At 39.1% G+C, this 16,752-nt stretch overlaps 1 protein-coding gene across 2 annotated transcripts in view; it reads left to right on the forward strand.

Moving 5' to 3' along the window:
- The first annotated feature begins 68 nt into the window (after positions 1–68).
- PLAG1 (PLAG1 zinc finger) overlaps positions 69–16,752 on the forward strand; it is a 52,832-nt gene continuing 36,148 nt past the window's right edge. For both annotated transcript variants that reach the window (XM_075416127.1, XM_075416129.1), the window contains exon 1: positions 69–265. The gene's annotated coding sequence lies outside the window, so the exon portion shown is untranslated. The remainder of the gene's footprint in view (positions 266–16,752) is intronic.

The raw sequence follows: 16,752 nt of genomic DNA on the forward strand, positions 1-16,752 counted from the left end.
CGGGGCGCGGCCGCGGCCGTGACTGACGGGGGGAGGCGTCCAACCCGCGGTGCGTGTGGGCGGCGGGCGGTGTGGGCGCGGCGTGCGCGGCAGGCTGGGCTGCACCGCAGCGCATACACTACAATGGCTGCTGGAAAGACGGGAAAGCAAACAATTTCCAGGCCCGCCGCGTCCAGCCCGAAATATGGGGAAAAAATTACAGAAAAATCGGAGAACACTGTAAAGGGTGGAAACGGGGCGCAGAGGGGATGCTGAGGCTCCCGCGGTGAGTCTGCTGCGGGTTTGGGGGGCAGGCGCCGGGGTTTAGCAGGGAAATATCAGGGTTATTTAAATTATGAAGGGGGAGGAGGAGGAGGAGGGGGGAGAGGGGAGAGGAGCGGCGAGCAGCGAGGAAAAGTTTGTGTTCACCATCCCTGCCTTCCATCCCTCTCCCCCACCCCCCTCTCCCCAAGCCTCCCGCAGCCCCCAGCCGCCCCGCGTCGGACCCCCCCTCCCCGGAGGGGAGAAGCAGGGGAGGGGGAGGCGAGGCGAGCGGTGCCCCCCCCCTCCCTTCCCCTCCCTCGGAGGGAGAAAGAGATGATTTTCAGAAAAAAAAAAAAAAAAGGGAAAAAAAAAAAAAAAGCAGCCCTCTCTCAGGAGTTTTCCTCCACTCCTCCCCTCCCTCCCTCCCTCCCCGCGGCGCTCCGTCGGTTCGCGGTCTGCCCGGGGGACGGCGGGAGGGCGCGGGGTGCCCGCCGCCGACCCCCGCGGCGGGCCGGGGCCGGGGCCCGGGGCCGGGGCCGCGGAGCGGGGGCCGGGGCCCGGGCGGGAGCGGGAGCGGGAGCTGCGCGGCCGCCCCCCTCCCCTCCGCGCCTCTCCGGAGCCTGGGCTGTGAATGCAGTGACAGCGGCGAGAGGGAGCGGAAGACATTAAGAGACCGCGGTGCCGAAAAATGAGGGAAAAAAATTAATATAAATTCGCCCCCCGCCTCAAACCGGCCGAATTTCGCACAGAAATTTCCCCCGCGGACCCGGCTACCCGCGGGGTGTCCCCCGGACCCGGCGGCCGCCTCTTTGGGGGGATCCGGAGTGACTTTGGGGCACTCGACCCCCCTTCCCCGTCGTTTTTTGGGACAGAAGCGGGCTTTTTTCGTAATAAAGAAACGAATTTGGCCGCTTTCCCCCTCCGAGCGGCCCGGAGGCTCTCCCCGTCCCCACCGGTGCGGGTCTGGGGGGCAGTGCGGACCCGACCGAGCGCCGAGCCGCGCTGCCGTGGGGAGGGGGGTTCGCTAACTGAAAGCAGGAGAGATCCGGAGAGAGAGAGCGAGCGAGCGAGCAGGGACAGCTTGTTGTCAGTATCATAAACAACCAAAATGGAGGGAGAACTGAGGCATATAACAAAATAAAAATCATAAAAAAATGCCAAAAAATCCCTAAAAATCGGGGCTGCTCCCCCTTTTCTTCCTCAAGGTACCAGAATAAAACCCGTGTCTTCCCGAGACCGTTTTGAGGTTTCAGGGAGCAAGGAGTTAATATTTATTATTTTTTTTTTTGTTGATGAATTCTTTGGAGAGGCAAAAGCCTCTTCTAACTCGCCACCGACGATGAGAAAACGTGAAAATCCCTTTCAGGAGAGAGAGGTAGGGGGAGATGAGAGTGCAGAAAGTGCAGAACTTGGGGGTAATGTGGAGTGATCCTAGATAAGATAAATGCGTGTGTGCTGCTTTATAACTTGTTTTTTTTTAATGCTTTTCGGTATGTTTTGGGGGGGTGGGTTTTGGAGATGGGGGCTGCTTTCTTTTCCTCTATCTTTTTGGGTTTTTTTTTTCTCTCTTTCTCGCTTTCTTTTTTTTTTTTTCTTTTTTTTTTTTTTTTTTCTCGGACCGGAATGCAATGCCTTTGTAGTGTCACTTTCCTGATCTAATTAGGATGTGTGAGGCAAAGAGTAAACCTTTCCGGTTTATAAAGTGCATTTTCGTTGCCTTTGAATTTCGAGTTTTCCTGGTGGCTCCCTTCTCTCTTTAAAGCGGGTTGTGGAGGGCAGCGTGGGGCTGAGGGAACGCTCGGCGGGGAGAGCCCCGAGGGCTCGGGGGCCGGGCACCTCCGCCGCGGGTGGCTGCCCGTTCCCTTGGCACGGCCACTTCACCTGCTCGTCGCCTACAAAGAGCGTGTTCTGCAGCCTCCTCGTTTGGTTTCTAGAAAATGATGATGCCTCAGCTCGCCTCACGTTGAAGTTAATGCGAAAGTGCTGCTGATGTTGGTTCCACGTGGGATCAGGGACATAGCAGGGCATTTTAAAGAGACAGCTTCTCTTTTCCTGGGGTTATCATCACCTCTGCGGCACCTCTGCCTCTGGCAGAGGGGTGGTTCGTTGTTTGGGTTTTTTTTTAATGGGGAGGCATCAAATCGGCCCTGGTCTGATAAATTAAGGCAGAATAATAGGGGAAAACGTGCAGAGCCGTTTGGATGCAAGCAGTTCTTTTGTGTGTAGCGGGTCTTCAGGAGAGTTTTCTTGGTGCGTGGATTAAAGCGCTGTGTTTTGGAGAGCGTTTTTTGGAATGGGCATTGCAGAAATGAAATAGTCTCAGGTTGTTTAATACTAAAAGCTGGTGCTGTTCTCCTGGCTATGAACTCCCTGGGAGGAGACCTATGTGCATAGGGCAGTTTCACAGACATTTTGTGAAAGTTGTAACGTGTGTTATTTTTACTGTGGATAAATTCGGTTTTGTTGGGGACACCCGAGTTTGTTGAAAAGTGCTGTAGAGCTTGTTCTGTGTGTAAATCTTCTGAACAGCCCCAAAAGGTTTTGAAAGTAGTGAAAATAACTGTAGGTTTTAATTGGCTGAACTAGGGGCTTTTTACAAGTACACCTTAGCTGTGTAATTATAACATCACTTGGAAGAATTGCCTCTGGCTTTGTTTAAAAACAGGAAAAATCGTCCAAACTGCGGTCTAGTTTCATGTGTATGTGTACATGTGTGTGTGCATGCATGCTTTTAGCATGAGTTCTGGCTGATACAGTTTTTTTGCTGAATTTTTAGCTTGCACATGTTTACCTGTAGCGGTGTGAAGTGCTCGGCTTGTCCTTATTATTTCCTGTGTATTTTGATTTTCAGTGAAATATCCTATTTGGAAAATTAACATCGCCTCTTGAAATGGCAATTTGATAGCTTTATGAGGAGTTACGATGTTTCCTTCACAGGTGCCTTGTTTTTGTAGTCTTTGTGTTTAATTCTAGATTAAAAATTGCGTACAGGTATGTGGTTCTCGAGAGGGAAGATGGAATACTGAACTTGTAGGGAAGCTATTTCAGCAAATGTTTACTTTGAACTTGTGGAAGTTGAGTGTCAGTTGTGATATCCCTCTGTGCTGAATAGCATGTGTTCACAAATGATCTCTACCTTTCAAGCAAACGTGACCAGAGAAGCTGTTGTACAGTAGGACAGTCTTGTGGTTAGAGATTTTGGAAGAAATCTCAAAGTTTTCCAGTGACTCACAGTTGTGAAAATTAAATCACATTAACTACTCTTAGGCTAGAAAAAAAGGCTCATTAAGGAATAAAGATTAATTGGTTTGTATAGAGGAATGAAATTAATTATTTTTCCAAAACTGTCTTTTATTGTTTAGGGATCTCTTTTATAGTTAGCAAGAATTCATGCTGCAAAGTTCCTTTCCAAATATTGCTTACACAGATCTCTGCTTTTTATTGACTGAAGTAACATTATTCTGGAGTGCATAGAAATTTGATAAATTAATAGCAGTACACTGTGTGTTGGTGTTTTTAATGTACAGGGTAGATAGATAGTAGTAGATGTACAGAACTAACTTTAATAAACTAGTTAATGGTACTGAGAACAGTATGTAAGAGCTCTTCGAATGCTGTGTCTGTGACCATCAGTATGAAGTGTTTAATGTGTTACTACATTTTTACCTGATTAAGAGCTTCCAAATCATTAATGTTGTAATGCTGAAAATAGGTATAGACACTGGTAATAACAACATGAAAGAAGCACATGTTGTGGAGTATCCTCCTTGACTTACAGTTATATGTTACAAAGTAAATTCAATGTATCCAACCATAGGACAAAACTCAGGACATAGGGAGGAGGAAGAGGAAAGGGTGTTCTCACAGAATTTGATACTCTTCTGAACTGGCTTTAATTTTAAGGTATAATCCAGATGGTGATAATAATAGCAGAAGATAAATATTGTTTAGGATTGTTTTTTACAAACTTACTCTCTTTGTGTAGAAAACTGAATTCTTCTTACAGAGATGGTGTGGTGTTTTTATAACAATAGAAGTAACTTTCAAAGCCTTCTTACTTCTAAGAGTTAAGATAATCTTCTTTAGTATATGTTGCTCTGATTCTATACATGATTCAGTATGATTTTTTCAAGATTTTCTAAAATTAAAGCACATGAGGAAACAAATACTGTGGGCTGTTGTTGGTAAAGCTACCCTACTTTTTGTAGGTAAACTGGGGAGCCGTAAATGTATTAAAATTCTTCTTAGATACTTATCGATCCTATTCAATATGTTTAAAAGTTAATAACTACAGTGTTCTGCAGCAGTGCAGCAAATACAGGAATCTAAGTTGACATGCATTCAGCTTTTCTCAAATGCTTAGTTCAAGTGTGTCTTGGTGTGTACTTTTCATTTAGTAATTATCCTGAAAAATGAGTTTCCCAGTGTAGAACTTTTGAGATTGAAAGTAAGAAACTTTTTAAAAGTTTGTATGCAGTGCCTTTTGGATTACACAAAGTGCATCCACTTCTGATGGTTGTCCATCTCTGCAGCTAGTCAGTCAAAATGGTGCCCTTAAGCCTCCTCCTTTCAGGGTAGTGCATGTGTTTTAAAATTAATGGGTTAAAGAGGGCACTGCTCACCTTCTAAATAAACCACTGTTTGTAACTGTTCGAGGTTATTTTGTTAAAAGAGATGTTTTACTTCAGTCTAAAACATAAGGGTTTTTTTTTAAATTTTTGCATCTATAACCTCTTCTATTTTCTCACAAAACTGGTTTTAAAGATAGCTTTTGGAAGGGTTCTTGAACAAGTTTATCTCTTTACCAAGGGGAGATATTCTGGAAAATTGGAAATGTGTTAGAACAATTAGACCTTTCTCAAATCAGTATAGAGTTAAAAGGAGCTAGCAGGCACCACCACCGAAGTGGTAGAGCACTTGCTTTCAAAGAGATATTCTCCAAATACCTGCTACCAGCGAGGACTGAGCTTGCATTGCTTTTGAAAGAAATGTGCAGTGTCTGTCCACTGAACTGTTAAGCATCTTTAACCAATTACCAAATGTTTAGGTAGCCTTAAAAAACTATTTAAAAATAATTCAAATATTAGAACAAAGTAACATTTTGTATTGATCAAATGTAAAATGTTTAAATTTCTGAAGTGTAGGAGATTTTTTTTGCATTTATCTGAGTATTTTGATTGTAGAGAGTTGTATGTTTTTCCTGCTAATTAAAAAAATCACATCTAGAATTTATTTAAATTTATATTGATTTTTAAATTGTGAAAACTTGTAACTTGAATGTAAAACATTGATTAACTCTCAATATAATCACTTGTACAGCTGCCTATATTTTATTTTTAATTTTTCAAGGAAGATAGTGACCCTTTATCTGAAACTAAATAGATTGTAGTTACTAATGCATTTTAAATGAACAGTTGTCTTCGAAACATCAAATGCAAAAAATTCTAATTGTACACAAGTTATGAAAATGTAATATTGAACAGAACTGGTCACCATTGCTGCAAGTTCAGTTTTATTTAGGTTGGCTTGTTAAAGTATTTTTTGTCTACTTCAGTGTCAGTGTTCACCTGTTACTGTCTCGTCTTAGCGGGATGAATTAGCAGGAATGAATAGAATTGAAGGGTTTTTAAAAATTTTTGACAAGATCTAACGTTTTAAAAAAAGTTATGTGATAACAGTTATAAAGGATGGGGCCTTCTCATAGGGTGTATTAAAATTGTTAATATTTAAATGGACCCTGCATGTCTTGTAAACAATTACTGTAGGATTATGGCATTAAAATTAACCACTGTACATAGCAGGGTTTTGAGATGACTACATAAGTACATACTTGACAGTGAAGAGTGGGAAAGCTTATATAGTTATTTTCATGTTGAAGGAATAAAGCAGTTTCTCTTATAGCCTTCTTTGTAGTAACTTCTGTCCCTTTCCTAATTCACTGTCTGTCCAGAGTATAGAGATACCTTGTCAAATACGTTAAAATAGGTGGCCAGAGTGATGGGCTATTTTATGCATGCCCAACCCTGGCAGTTTTGATAGGCTTACAAGGGGGCACAAAGAGAGTAGAATGTGGCCCAGTGTGCATGATTTTATTTTATTTGTTTAAAGGAAAGGAAGGAGGGGAAAAAAAACCCTCAGGAGTGAACTAGTATAAAACCAAAAAGTGCGATAGATAAAACAAATGAATGTAGACAAGTGTGGCTATAATACACAGAACAGTAACTCAAAACTCTGAAGTAAAATAGCTCAAATCAGCTTTGAGAAGTCAGGTGGGAATCAGGAAAGTAAAACCTAGAATTGCCATCAGATGTAATTAAGAAATAACTATGTAAGGGAACTTGGAAAAATGCGAAAAGTGTCTGTTACAGTAAACTGAATTGCTATAATCTTCTTTTGCACTTAATGTGCTAAATTCCTCTCTCAAAGGAGAATATCCCTAGAAATCAGATTAGGAAGTGTTTAAAGGGAATTATTTGTCAAAGTTGGGCTTTTTACTAAAGTTAGGATAACTATTAATAATCTCTTCTCTATTGCTGTAAATAATACTTTATTTGGTATCATTTAGCCATGCAGATTGCACACAGACTTACTTATCGTATTGTACAGGTAATTTACCTGTTAGCCTGACACTGTGTGTCTCTAACTGACACCCTAAAGGCTTTTCTTTATGGTCGTGGTTCACGGTACACTTTGGAGACTGCCAAACCTGAAGCATTTCGCATGAAATAAGATGTAGATGGTTGATTTTGTCTTACGCACATTTACTGTGAATTGACAAGTAATCAACAAGCAAACAGAATGTGAGAAAGCTTATTTTCCCTCTTCATTTATGAAGCATGTATTTGTATACTACAGGGTATCAGATTTACTAGTGCATGAGTTCTCTAAAAAGCCCTGCAAATCATCTGATTCTGAATTAATGAGATCTCATTACACTAAACGTTTGAACAGCAGAAAGACCCTGTGTATGCAAATCAGATTTTGCTGTCCCAAGTGTTTGTTACTTCAAATAAAACTGTTTACTGTGTGGTATACGTATTTATCATGAATGTTACATTTATATGTAATAGAGATACACACAGAGACACATTTTAAGGAAACATCTGGCTGTTTAGGGAGAATCTCATGTCCTTTGAATCAGTTGTGATACAGGATTTTTTTTTTTTAAAAAAGAGACTTTTTTGAAGAAAAGGCAGAAGGAGGGATTCTAGCAGCTTACTATTAAATTTCAATCAAGCCTGTATAGTTAGTAATAAAACATTTACAAGTTTGTAAATGTTAAGTTTCTGCAAACTCTACTGTCACGTGTGGAATTTCTATTTATACTAATTGTGCACTTACTACATGCAAGGCTTAATCGTAACACTGTATTTATCACGTGGAAGTATAGATACAATATAAAAATATAAAATTAGAAGTTGCCTGTGGTGTTCTTATGTTTTTCTAAGATGATACACTACGAAAGTGTAAATTTATGGTGTTAGCTACCTCTTGTCAGCTACTGGTGCTCTTCCCTTCACAAATACTTCAAGAAGAGTGAATATTAAACTAAAATAAAACAAATGTGAAATCCTGTCAGGGTTTTGTGCTCTGTTTAAAAGCTAAACATAGACATTGTCCAAGCTTGTTTTGTTCACTGGAAGTTATTGTGGTCAATACACGCATAATTTGTTTCATCTAGGACACTAGGAAACTGCGAACCACATAGCTTAGAAAAGAGCTTAGACATAGCTGATCACAATAAATGCCACTTAATTTGAATCTGTAGATTTTTTTTTTCTCTGTGACTTGACAGTTTTCTTTAATTCTTTTGAATACTAGGACTGTGTGTAGACTAAACCACTTCTAATTATACCCCAGCACAAACATATAGCTTATGGCTATATTTTAATCAGTTTCAGAAAAAGTAATAAAAATATTATTGCATCTGTCAAAGGATGGTGTTGCTACATGCTATTTTAAATGGTGTTTAAGTACAGTTATAAGCATACCAGCACAATGCAATCAGCTCTTTTCCTAAACAAGTTACATTATTTGTTACTTAAAGTTACCGAGAATCATAATATGTTAATTATACTAATTATTCAGACTGTTTTTAATATGTGTTGAAATTGCTTTAAAAAGTATATATGAAATATTTATATCAAACTCGTTTAATTTCTCATTACTTGTAAAATGTAATGTTTTCCCAGTTGTAATTTTAAAGGGTTTTTGTTTTAGCTGCACGAGTGTATCCTTTTCTTTTGCATACACTCTTTTCTGAACCCAGCAGTTCTTTCACTTTCTTAAAACTTTATAAAAACTCTTCTGTTCTCTCAAAAGGAATTTGTGTCCCGTTAGGTGTTGGTATTGATCACATTTGTACTACAAAGACTGCACTAAGGAGTACTGTGAAATTAACTTGTGCTGATGATGCTACCAGTATAAAAACTGGGTGTAGAGTAACGCGGGAAACGTATTCATAGTGGTAGTTGGATGATGGGAATAGTCCCAAAGTAGGTGAATGTTAAACCAGCCTGTGAGGAAAAGATGTCAGGTTTTGCAGCCTCGTAGCATTATTCAAATATGTAGTATCACTATTTCTCATAAGAAATACTCAAACACACTCCTAGCATCAATTGCTGTAGAAGGCAGGCAGAAATCTAGATTGCACTTTCAGAAATGATAAACTATGAAAAAAGTTTCTTGGAAAAAACCTGTTTTTAGAGCTCTCCTGTAGTATAGTATTACTTTACCTTTGAAAACTTGACCACTTCAGAATATCTGAGAACAAATTAAGTCCAACTTGAGTAATACGTTTCGGTTTCTAGTACAGTTTTTATCTATGCATCATGTAAAACAAACTTGTTACTCTTCATTATACTTAAATATTTGTACTGAAAGTGCATTTAAGCAGTTTTTAACTGTGTTGATTACTCATTCGAGTGGAGTAGAAATGTGCTTTAGTTCGGGGAGGTTGAATATGTATTATTATTATCTGTTTTTCTGTATAGTTTCCCTAATAAAAATACTGAACATAAAAGAAGACTGGGTCTTTCTTCAAGCCTTGAGTGAAAAGGGAGGTGTGGTCAGAAAGGGGCTCTGATGACTTAAATCACTGCCCCTAAGTGTCTGAAAATATTTAAAGCCTATGAATTTGTGATTTCAGTCACACAGTAATGTTGCAATGTCAAAACTGGTAGTATATTCAGTTATCTTTAGATTAACTGCACAATTCTTTATTAGGCAGATTGAACTCTCTAAAAGTTTTGTCTGATTAAGTACTTGAGCCTGGTGCTGTTTGTTCCAGTTTTCATCAGGAATCAAGTAATAGAAGATCTCTGAACTCTGAGCAAACCCTCAAAGACTTCAGGGATGCCCTGAACCTCACCTATTCCTGTCATAGTTTTAGTTGTTGAACTGTGGTTGAAGGTCAAATAATCCTTTCTGCTAAGTGTCCGACTTATAAAGGAGGTAGTTTGATATTTGGTGGTAGATGTAACATAAAGGTTTTACGCAGGTAGCTTAACAAAAAAGCTTAAAGGTGGGTGGAAATTTGCTGTCAGGTTGCAAGTGCTCTGTAACTGTTAGGTGAGGTAGTGCTTAAATCGCATTTGTTTCATTGAGATAGTAAGACTTACAGTTTGAAGAAGACAGAGCTTAAAAGATTTAATTCTTCCTTCCCAAATATACGTAAAAATTTGCCACCACTTTTGCTGCTAACAGTGCTCTGAAGGTTATCCATCTATATATATATATTTATTTATTTATCTCCAAAATGTTTGTAACTTAGGTCTTTGTAGGAAGGTTAAGAGGTCTGGTGGATGGAGATCATAATGTATTTGTATCCCTCTTACAAATGAACCGTTACGTAGCAATGTAGTAAATTCATGATGTGATTTTTGTGTTTGGGGATGCATCTGAGAAAGTATGTAGTCAAAAATACATATACTCCCCCTCTGTGCGTGCCAGAGCTCGGGCCTGAAGAGCGAGTATTCTGTTGTCTTGCTTTGGGTTTTTTTAGACTGGTTATGTGGAGTTAAAAAATTGTTCTTTTTTTCCCTCCCCCGTCCACTTGTTGCATTCATCAGTTGTTTGGGAAGTCTGATTCCTTGATGGTTTTTTTGAGCATGTTGCAGTGGCTGGCAAAGTTATTAAGTGATCTGAAGTACTGAATTTGTAGACGGAAGAGGGAGACTTTTTTCACTGTCTGATCTGGCAAAGCTTATTAAAATTTGGTTGGATGCTGACAATTCTTTTCACTGTTACCTGCAAGATATTCAGCCTTTAATTCATGCTTTCCAAACATCTTCATTTCCATCTATCAAATTCTAGATAGGTCATTAGTAAATGTACAGTAGTAACTGTATCATCTGTGATGCGAACATTGTAAGCCTGCCTCAGAATGAGAGATCTATGTTGAAGTTGAAATGCTTCTCAGGGAGAGTGGTATTTCCCCATCTGTTTTTGTGGTGTTTTTTTCATTGTAATATGCATTTTGGATTGTTTTAGGTGGCACTCATGAAACGGAGTGATCTTTCCGGTTGTCAAGAATCAAGCTGTTCAGTGTGTTTTTACAGGTTAAAACCAGTCTTCTTTGTAGCATCGTTTGGAAGCTGGTGGTCATTGAGGGTACACCATGGAACAGTAGATTCATGTGCTTCTCAGCAGGGGAGGCTGCCTAATGGTGGAACTGCAGTGTCCTGAATGTGGAAGGAGCAGACCTGCGGTGAAGGACTGGTCTCTTTCTACAGTGTGAACAGGGAACTGCTTTACTCTGGCTTTTACAAATAAATTAATTATTAGGACTAAGATCCTTCCTTCGCTCACTGACATTATAATTTTTTTCCTGCAGTATCAGAAGTGGACACTTCAGCATGATTTTTCCAAGTTTGTCAACTTGAAAGGGCAATTAACATAACCATATATGAAGTTAGCGTTTGAAAAGGACAAAAATCCTTTTACTAAAGATATTGGAAAAATGTTTAACTGTCTTGAAAGCAAAGTAACAACTTTACTAATCTGATTATATTTTTCAGCTAAGTAAATAATACTTAGATGTCGTGAAAGATTGATTTAGCAATAGCTTGGATCTGTCAGTAAGAGAATGTGTGTTACAGTAATATATTTGTGAAAATAATACATAATGTACATTTAGAAGAACGTAGTTCTCAGTAACAAAACCATCAGAACTTGATGAAAGCAAAAAAAAAATTGTGTGGTGTCCATGTACATCCATAATTTTTTTTCGAGGTAAAAAGGTTAGGTACCCAGACCTGCACAGGTATTCAGAACCCTGCCATGATTATTTCTGGGAGCTGTACAAACACAAAGCTCTTATACTACATTCAGATAGTATGTGATAAAGTGCTTTCTAAGGTTAGAGAGTTTGTTGGTTTTGTGGGTTTGAATTCAGAATTAAAAATAATACATAGAAAAGTGATATGGTACTGACTTAGTAGCACGTGGTATTTTAGTCCAGTGTTGGAAGTGTGATGGTATAGAACCTGAATGTAAATGTTACATGGCTTTGGAGTTGACTTTCTAGTAATGTGGATTGTACCTAGGAAAGTAAGTGTTTTGTTGTGTCAGAATTACCGTTTCTCTCTGGTGTGTTTGCCTTTTATTGATTTCTGCTCAGTGATTTTTTTTTTTTCCTTATTTGCACGAAATTGTACTCATGCTTTTTCCTCCAAATACAAATAGCGTACTCCTGCTGTGATTATTATGCAAAACACTTCTGACTCAGCAGATCAAAAGTTATGTTTACTGGAAAACAGAACTAACATTTTATAATTTTTTTTAAGACCACTTAAAAATAGCTGTGTCAAAAGAGATAATGCTTTTAACATGCTAATCCACTAAACCCTCATGCATCATTCTGCAGGCAATGTTTTTACTCTAGGCAGCTACCTCTTTACTAGAGTCCATCTGAAAGGTTTCTCCTTGTCACAGAAATACACCCATAAACTTGAATTTCTAAGGAGAGAGGCTTCTTTAATAGAATGCATGATACGTGCGTTATCAAATTGCAGCCTTTTCCCCAAGAATTGTTTTGTATGTCAGCATGGTTTGGCCTGCTTTAAGACATTCTGGTTATTCGAGACAAATGGTTGATTAAAAATAGCATATGCAAAAACCTGAGTGTGGGGGGTAGCAATTCCTAATCTTAATGTAGAATGTTATGTCGCGATAGCCAAATACCTGAATGGAATGCTGTACTCATGGGAAAGAGAAGAGTAAATGGGGATGAGAATTTATGCCAGCTGGACTGGAGACTCTCAGATTCATCTGGATTAGTAGTTTCAATTGCTAATCTTGCCCCGTGTTCCTCTGCCACTTTGTTTGCTGAGGTTGTATTTTCCTCATTCAATTTTTGTAATTGTATACTGTCATTGTGTAAAGAGTCGCGCAGACGTGGGAAACAGCAATACTGACTTGGCAGAGAATCCTGTAAAGTGCAAAAAATACCACAGAAAAAGAGAGTTCTGGCTTATCTTCTGACTTCAGAAATCTTAGATGTTACTCAGGAGAAGAGTAGATACCTGTGCGTGAGTCTGAAATTTGACTGTAGGTTGACTGTCACTGTGTACATCAGTGACTAGAATTTTTTAGGTATTTGTTTGTACTTAGTTGAATTACAGTGCGAAGTTTGCTGAAACAGCTTAGTGATAACCATTTTCATTTATTTTTACAAATGCTAACTCAGAATGGTCCAACGTGAGTGAAAAGTTTAGTTGTTACTGCTTGATACTCTATTCTGGCTAGTTATGGAGCTCTATTTAATGTTATCTGACAGATTAGAGTATTTAACTTGAAAATGTGCTGCTGCTCGAGCGGCGAGCTGGGACATTGCCTACTGCGATTTTCTACTGGTAAGGAGTCTGAAAAGACCATTTTAAGGCAAGCTTGGCCATACTTGAAACTAATAGAGTTTTAGGTAAGGTTTGACACGTTGCTCTCTTCTTTAGGCAGACTTAAACACCTTTTGCAATTTAGGTCAGTATGTTTTTGAACTGGAGAAGTGTGTTACGTATAATCTAAAAGACTGCTCGGTTCTGTTTGTATTAGCCTTATCCCTTGAAGTATGATTCTGTGGGGTTTTTGTTGTGCTGCTAGTCTATGAACATGTATGACCAGAGCAGAACACGTTGTGTTGTTGATCACTTCCGTATACAACCGTCTGCAAGAGCAGTGCCATCATGAGATACAGTGAGAATATGCGAAAGAAAGTAGTGTGTGATAGACAGAGTAGAACGAAACATCATAGGGCCTACGCTGAGGATGCAGTGACAGTCTAGAGAAGATTATCCTCACAGTGTTTTGCTGTAACGCTGTGTACTCTTTGTGGTAGCACTTCCTACATAGTGCCTGTAGATTGTGTTAATACATAAAATATTTTCAACAAGGAGTTTTATGTATCCAGAGACCGAAGTGCTGCATGGAAGTAACTATGCCAGTCTTTATGTAAATTGTTTTTAAACAGACTGTTAAATAAGGTGGTGTTCCAAACAATCACGTTTAAAATGCTGATAAGGAAGGAATTGTTGTAAAGTGTTTTGTTCTGAAGCTGCATACTGAATCGTCCTGGCAAATTCTTCCAGGGCTGGATTTTCACTGAACAATTAGATGGAGTTACCTACAGTTGATGATTCCTGAAGTTAGCCTAAATGGAGTGAAAATGATAATGCTGAAAACCGGTACATAAGTCACTTTGTGGACCTGAGTTGTTAACTGCAGTGGTAAAAAGTACGTTCTTTGACTCACCACTTTAAATTTAAAAAAAGAAGGCCCACAAAAAAAAACTACTAGAGAGTTTTGTATGTGATTAGGATAGTGTATTACTCAATTTATATGTATGGCCAGCACAGAAACAGAGAATGTCTCTAAATGCAGCAAGTGGTGTGTGTTGCTCTAAAGGCAGCAAGTGACTCATGTGACTGTCTTAGCAGCTGGGCAGCAAGATTAGAGAGCTACTACGTACACATTCCCTCACTGAGGGGTCCAAGCTATTGCTAAATGAAGTTGTACTACTGCCAACAACTGAATAACGGGCATGCGAAAATATAGTAAATAAGTGTGTCATCAGGTTAGTGCAGTAGTTATTTCAGACAGTCATTAAAGTGAAGAAAAAAACCACTTTTCCAAGATTCAGATTTAAAAGATTTTTGTTCTTTTTTCGAAGGCTCTAACTTCGTATGATATTACATGTTAATTGTCCATTTCAATTTGCAGATTTGCAAAAGTCATCTTGAAATGGCTGTTTCTGACACTGCAGGAAAAAAATGAGAAAGTTAGTGAGTGAAGAATCTTATTCCAGAGAACTAATTTATTTGTAAAAGTACTAAAAATATGCTTGTATCATGAAGTATTTTGATCTGAACTGAAATTGGCAAAGCCTGTACTTCTTGGTCACTTGCTAATTTGAAGACTTATTCATGATGTTATTCCTCATGTATTTCCTAATTGTAAGAATTTGTGAAGTTTGTTCCAAATTGTCTTTAAGTTTTCCTGGCATGCCAGTATGGATTAGTGAAATACGTGGTTTGGGTTTTTTTTAATGTTTCCCTAATCTTTTTTTTTTTCCCCCTCCACTCAGATACTTGCTTTTCTTAAGAACGTTGCTAAATATTTGTGAATGCTTTGTCCTGTATATATATGTATTTACAGTTACACATTGATACTTCAACTATTATTTATGGATTTAAGCTCAAAAGTGTCACCCTGTCAAATATCTCTTTAGGCTCTTTAGGACTAACCCTCATAAGCACTGCTTTTAGTCTTGAGGACCAGAGGACATACGCTTGACTGTTGCAATCAAGTAAATTGATACAGAAATCAAGAAGACATGAATATGAAGCTCCTTAGTGCTATTTTTAGTGTCAACTTTCAGGCCATAATTATGTTTTAAAGATGAGAGTGTATTTACCGAACAGGAGCTTTTACATTTAAAAAGCCAAGACAGATGAGAGGTCAAGCCTATGATAAATTCCTTACAGTAAAAGAGGACCAGAAGAGCGTGTGTGTTTCTAGCCATCATCACTGTGTCCCGCTGCCCTCAAAGATTGAACTGTTTGTTATTCTGCTTCAGGTTTTCTGGATTTCTGCTTTTTTTCTTTTCCTGTCTAGGAATGAGTTGTTTTCCATCGTGTTACTCATTCATGTTTATTCCAAGTTTGTGCAGTTTTCCTCAACAACGGTTTTCGTTTAGATCTCTAAGAAAAAATGGAGGGCATAAAATAAGGTTGTCCAGAGTTGTCAGTGCATCTGAAAACTACCTTCTCAAGGTGGACCATCATCTTAATGATACTTCAAAGCACCTTGTTGATCTGGCCCTTTTATTTTTAGTATGTGTTTAGATTTCTTCATAATGAGGTCTCTTACTGTTTAGTATTTTGAAATCATTGATTTATAGGAAATGTTCAGTTTGGTTTTTTTGTTTTGATTCATCCTCTCCTGAATGTTTCATTACTACTTTTTTTTTTAATGTACCATTTTCCCGTATGAGATTGCTTTTCTACTCTGCTTTCATCATTGTTCAGTCACATATTACTCATTGGTTGCAAAAGAAAAATGTTTGTGTTTTTATTTCTGTGCCACTTAGTCTGATGGTGCTCTGTGACACCAGAGCACTAGGAAACAGAGGGATACTGGTGTATTGGTAAATAGTTTATAGGTAATGCGCTAGCAGGTTGTGGCCAAGGATATACCTGCAAAATATGTCAATCCTCTGACTACTTTAATGCTTCAGCGGATTCTAGTGTGCTGTTCTTAACACGTTCCTCGAGATGAACTATCAGAAATGTGTTACCTACTAACAGAGCCTCAGGTCCTGGGTCTTGCTGCCCTGTGCCCTCACAGCTGCTGGGGCTCGGACTGCTCACCCCCTCGGCAAAGAACTCTGCCTGAGTGCAGGTGGCGGTGGGCTGCTTCTCTGTTTGTTTAAAGCACCTTTTGCACAGCTGGAACAATTATATAAAATAAACAGCTGTCCCGAGAGGATATTTGCATGAACTTGGACTTTGGCTTGTTTGTTTGTTCCTTTCAGAATTATGCCCAAAATTTCTTAGCCACAAATTTGTGCTGCTCCACTGAACTGAAGAGGGAAGTATCTTCTCATGGATTCGAAGGAGGAAAGCTCTTGAGCTACCTCTAGCCAAAGATACAATATTTTCTTTAATAGATTTTATTTCCACATGGCGAAGGAGAAACAGCCCAGCACGATCAGCCAAAAATATCTCATATTTGTGTGAGATTGCTTCTTGTAAGCGGGCATGGTTTAGTTCTTGCTCGATACAGTCCTTGTTCCCTGTGCTCCCTCATGTCAATTCTGTTCTTAGGATGGGAGTTGTTGTGGTATTTGCTTCTTAGGGCTGCTAGAAAATCACGGCTATTTTGAAGGAAATTGAGGTGCTGTTTCTGATGCTATTTCTGTCCTTCTGGTGAGAGTTTTGCAGTGTGACTGTGGTGGTGTGTGGCACCTGCCCAATGTGCTTTCCTTTGAGTGGAAGACCTACAACTAGGGAGGAA

This window comes from Opisthocomus hoazin, chromosome 3 (genome assembly GCF_030867145.1).
Source record: "Opisthocomus hoazin isolate bOpiHoa1 chromosome 3, bOpiHoa1.hap1, whole genome shotgun sequence".
NCBI lineage: Eukaryota > Metazoa > Chordata > Aves > Opisthocomiformes > Opisthocomidae > Opisthocomus > Opisthocomus hoazin.